Source organism: Aricia agestis, chromosome 16 (genome assembly GCF_905147365.1).
Source record: "Aricia agestis chromosome 16, ilAriAges1.1, whole genome shotgun sequence".
Classification (NCBI taxonomy): Eukaryota; Metazoa; Arthropoda; class Insecta; order Lepidoptera; family Lycaenidae; genus Aricia; species Aricia agestis.
In genome coordinates this window covers 11,103,049-11,109,048 of record NC_056421.1, presented here as the reverse complement: position 1 = coordinate 11,109,048, position 6,000 = coordinate 11,103,049, and positions in this window count along the sequence as shown.

Below are 6,000 nucleotides of genomic sequence, written 5' to 3'. Positions count from 1 at the left end.
TCGTGGTTCAAAGTATTATAGAGAACTAGAAAACATTTATAGTACTTAGGTCTAACATAATCCTTCTTATAATTATGTTATCTATACGGGCTGTAACAAAACTATAAGTTATAATACTTTAGGGTGTGTACGTGCGCTGATGGAGCATTTTTTTCACTTTTGTATGGGCAAGCGACCCAACGTCACGAGTTTCCTCCTACAAAAGCGAAAAAAATATTTGGTCTTTCAGCGCTGCTACTTTCACAGTGAACTCTCTACGAGGAACACGTACACACCCTAAAGTATTATCACTTAGTTTTGTTACAACCTGTATATTATATCAGGTTCCCATTATTCCAATCCATCGCTGGATTGATACCAAAATAATGGAATGCACTGGAATGCACTCAATTTTATTTATTTATTCCAGCGCCAGATTGCATCACTGGATTGGAATGATGTAAACCGGGGATTTACTATTCAAAAGATTTATCCTGCGTATAACTAAGGGCCTGTTTCACCATTTTCTGATAAAGTGCCTAATAGGCTATTCACTACTTTTTTGACAGATTCTCCATACTTGATCTGTCAAGTTAATTGGTGGATAGCCTTATCAGGTAGTGGTGAAACAGGCTCTAAGTCTGCTTGTCTTTGTCTGACATATTAGAAACGCTATAAAAGACAACGGATCCGTAATAGTTATACGCTGCGAAAGAGCCTATCCACACGGGTGTTGCGTCAACGTTGCGTCGACGCAGCGCTGCCGTTTGATGCATAGCCGGCCATACGGGCAATGCGTCATCGCAGCATCGCACTATGCAATTGCACCTTCAATTTTCGTCACCACCTTTTTACTCAACTTTCGTTTGGCATATTCAATAATAATCAAATGCGTCAAAATCCACCCGCGTCGGAAAGAAAAGTGTTAGCGTCGCGGGCATGCCTCACGTGCGATGTTGACTGCGCTATAACGCATGCCCTTGATGAACAAAAGGCACATTGTGGACAAAGCTATAACGACGCAATCAACACGTCAACACGTCCTCCCGCTTCGTCTCGGGGGCTGCTCTTCGTCATGTGTGCGTTACGCGCAGCTGCCACGATGCACCGCGCCATGTGAACACCTTGTTTGTATGTAAAAGAACGCAACGGCAGCGCTGCGTCGACGCAACGTGCCGTGTGGACAGGCTCTTATCCACACTACGTGGGAGAGCCATGCTTCGGCACGAATGGGCCGGCTCGACCGAAGAAATACCACGTTCTCACAGAAAACCGGCGTGAAACAGCGCTTGCGCTGTATTTCGCCGAGTGAGTGAGTTTACCGGAGGCCCAATCCCCTACCCTATTCTCTTCCTTACCCTCCCCTATTCCCTTCCCTTCCTATCCCTATCCTCCCCTATTATCCTATTCCCTCTTAAAAGGCCGGCAACGCACCTGCAGCTCTTCTGATGCTGCGAGTGTCCATGGGCGACGGTAGTTGCTTTCCATCAGGTGATTCGTTTGCTCGTTTGTCCCCTTATTTCATAAAATAAAAAAATAAAAAATAATACACTTCCATACTAATATTACAAATGCGAAAGTGTGTCTGTTTGTCTGTCTGTATTTCTGTCTGTCTGTCTCTCTCTCACGCTCAAACCACTGAACTGATTTTGCTGAAATTCGACATGGAGATACTTAGAGTCGCGAGATACATAGGGTACTTTTTGTCCCGGAAAAATGTACGGATCCCGATATGCGAGTCATCTAGTATTTTTTTTTAATTGGGCCGCAGCTTTACCTAAGATCTTTATGCAGCGTATAGGGAACTATTATTACTATACAAGGTTCACATGTTTTTGTCTGACATGAGACTTTTCTAATGGGCCAGATAAAGAAGAGATGACCATAATCTCTGCTTTTACTCTCATTCGTCTTATGTAACACAATTCCAGTGGAAAACATTTCTGAAACTGCCGGAATCAATTGCGCAACTCCTAAAGCTCTTTCTTATCAGCCGATGAAGTAAATAGCCAATATAAGGTTCAATTTCACGATGCAACCCGGTTTAACATTCGGCCACTGGCAGCCAGCCAGGCTCAAGCCTAGATGAGCGCTGTAACTATAGTTACGCCGAAAAATATATTGCTGTGTAAAATTAAATGGCCGAAAATATTTTTATTGCTGCTTAACTGAAAACGTACCTACGATATGACAAGAATACCGTTTTATCTGTGCAGGTAAAATATACGTGCGTTCGGTTATTTTAACTAGCCATTCTATATACCTATGCATTCGATTTATTTTTGGGCTGCGTAAGTTCGACCATGTCTCGGAACATAGATCAATTTTGAAGTGGCTACCTATTCGTTTACGCAGGAATGCTCATGTGCTACACCTACTATATAATATACTTTTTGACCCCATGGCTCCCCCTTATCTAAAGCAAATGTTTACTTTTTCTGACAGTGACAGCGCGCGTTTTGCTTTCAAATTAAATGTCCCTGTTCAAAAGACAAAATTTTTTGGTAACTCCTTTTCGGCCCGCGCAGTGCGCTTATGGAACTCTTTACCTAATCATGTAAGACAGTCAGAAAACTTAAATGCATTTAAAAGACAACTTAAAAATTATTATCTGACTAAATCATTGAACAATAATGACACGGATGAAACATTATTTAGCCTTGTAAGTCATTAGATTTTTTAACATTAGTAGTTAAGTAGGTAATTAATAGTTTTTCATCGTGTACTTTCGCTTTAATTGTTTTGTGTGTGTGTTTATTAGTTTTAGTTTGTTATGCACATTATGCATCCACTCGTTTTTAAGTTATCTTTATATCAATGTTCTAGTCGTAAGATGGTTGCCTGGAAGATATCGCTACTTAGCGATAAGGCCGCCAGAATTGTGTTGTCCTTTTCAGATTTTAGTGTTTTCTTGTATTATTTTGTGGAATGCAATAAAGTATATTATTATTATTATTATTATTATTAAATATACTTAATATTATAAACTAGCTGGTGCCCGCGACTTCGTTCGCGTCAGCATAGTAGGTAAATTTGTAGGAACCGTTTTAGTGATATGAGCAAAAAACGGAAAATTATGAAACTTGTGCCCCTCCCCCCCACCCTAGGCGATATCGTAATAATATATAGCCTATGTGTTGACCCGACCTCTAAGTAATATTCGTGCAAAATTTGAAGTAAATCCATCTAGTACTTTCTGAGTTTATCCCGGACATACATACAGACAAACAGACAAAAATTCTAAAAACTACGGATCACGTCCCAAGTATTATTTTTCAAAAATATTCAATGTACAGAATTGAGTTTCCTACGATTTTATTATACGTATAGATGACTTAGTTTGTTCCTAAAAAGGAGAAAAAAGACGCAATACAAACGCCACGACACCATTCGTTCGTTATAAGTAACAGATCCATGGAGGGGGGGGTTGAAACTCGAAATGAAACTCGAAAACCGGATGTTTAGTGTAGCTTTTAACTTTGTTCTTAAAAAAGGAGAAATATGACTCCGCGACATCGTTTTGTTGAAAGAAACATTTTTGAGAGGGGGGGGAAGTGTGTCTGTCTGTCTTTCTGTATTCTTCACGCCCAAACCACTAAACCGATTTTGGTGAAATTTTGCATGGAGATACATTGAGTCCTGGAAAAGGACATAGGATACTTTTTGTCCTGAAAAAATATAATATCAGGCGCGATAAACGATTTTTGACGCAACAGAGTTGCGGGCGTCATCTAGTTGAATTTATCAGCGGTTTTTAGGCACAGAAGACATAACTACCAGTAGTTCGACTGCAAAGAGACGGACATGTTTCAATATCTGTCAAATTCGTCGGGTTTCACTAGGGCTATGAACGGAATGTGCCTCGCGCTGGCTGATATAATTTATTTTTAAATATTTAAAATAAAGATTTCAAAATTGGATTCTGACAATTTTAATCGCATGTGCCAAAACACAAACAACATTACGACCAAAGAGGAACACGTCCATCGAATATGTCATAGTTTTAAATTCGTAGGTAACAAGTTAACAACCCTAGCGACGATTTTCGTCATAATACGTCAAATTTAAAAATTTCAACATCAGTTCTACGTCGGCATACTCTATAATTTTGTCTACTTTGACCGTGCCTATCATGTGATTATGATTTATTACTATGTCACAAGATATATGTGTCAGCAGTGGCCCAAGAGCCAGACGATCAGACTTTCCTAATTTCGTAAAAAGCTGAAAGTTTCGAGAATCGAAGTAATAACGACCATCAACTATTTTCGGAGTTTCGGTTGTGGTTACTTTAGGAGGTATTCTGAAAAAAAATGAGCTTTATACTTTGGTAAGTATCAAGCTCAATGTTTTAATCATTTTTTTTTCGGGATAGCTAGGAAGGAATCTCTTCAGGTAGGAATCTCTTCTCCCACTGCCGGACGCTTATGACAGTTGTTTCTCAGTGCCAGACCACCCCAAAGTCTAATACTTTTTTTTTTATGAAACAAGGGGGCAAACGAGCAAACGGGTCACCTGATGGAAAGCAATTTCCGTCGCCCATGGACACTCGCAGCATCAGAAGAGCTGCAGGTGCGTTGCCGGCCTTTTAAGAGGGAATAGGGTAATAGGGGAGGGTAGGGATGGGAAGGGAAGGGAATAGGGGAGGGTAGGGAAGGGAATAGGGTAGGGGATTGGGCCTTCGGTAAACTCACTCACTCGGCGAAACACAGCGCAAGCGCTGTTTCACGCCGGTTTTCTGTGAGAACGTGGTATTTCTCCGGTCGAGCCGGCCCATTCGTGCCGAAGCATGGCTCTCTCACGTACAACTTTAGGGGTTTTATACTTCTAGAATAATAAGGTTAATTATCACTAGTGGCACGCCTTCCTATTTGAACTATAGAATATAGATGAATCGAAATTGAATAAAACATACAGGAATAGTAAGGTTAATGACCACTACTGCCACGTCACTTTGTCTGTAGCTGAATTAAAATTCTTGCTAAATATCGAAACTTAATAAATTACGGTACATATTATAACAATGTCTGTTTACGGAATAATCTCCTTTATATCAGCGTCCATCAGTGCGATGAGACACTCACACGGTCAATATGCTGCACAAAGGACGAGCCACTCGCGCACATATTAGGTAATTGTTTACATGCAGATAGTTCATTTACCTAACAGGCTAATACAGGGGTTCCCAAAGTGTGCGCCGCGGCACCCTGCCGGGCTAGCACGGCCATCAGTAGAAATGCGAAAGTATAGACAAACTGTGGAGATAAACTTAAAGTGAAGTTCCGATCTTTTTTCGTTCCGAAAAATTCAATTAAAATGCCACTTTATGACAGACTATAGTCCTAAAAATTCAAATGATATCCTACTTTATGACATATATTATAGTCCGTCATAAAGTGGTGTTTCAATTGAATTTTTGTCGGTCGCGATTAGCCGCGGTAGAGATCGGAACGGCACTTTAAGTTTATGTCCACAGTTTGTCCATACTTTCGCATTTCTACTGGTGGCCGTGCTAGCCCGGCTGGTGCGCCGTGGAAAGGCAAGAGTGGCGACGTGAGTCGATCCTCCATCATTATCCAAAACAAATATTACAAAATCAAATTATAATATAACTAGCGACCCGCCCCGGCTTCGCACGGGTATAAAATATATTATTATTATAGCCTACGTCACTAAAAAAATGAATAAAATCGATTCAGTAGTTTTGATTTTAAATAATTTATATTCATTACTACCCGTGGCCCGCATTGGTAGGTACTGCCGCAAAAGCTACGTTCCGCAATTTTTTAATCTGTAATACCTTCGAAAATCTGTATATATATAAAACTCAAAGGTGACTGACTGATTGACATAGTGATTTATCAACGCACAGCCCAAACCACTGGACGGATCGGGCTGAAATTTGGCATGCAGGTAGATGTTATAACGTAGGCATCCGCTAAGAAAGGATTTTGATAAATTCCAACCCCAAGGGGTTCAAATAGGGGATAGAAGTTTGTATATAATAATACTTCTTAACGC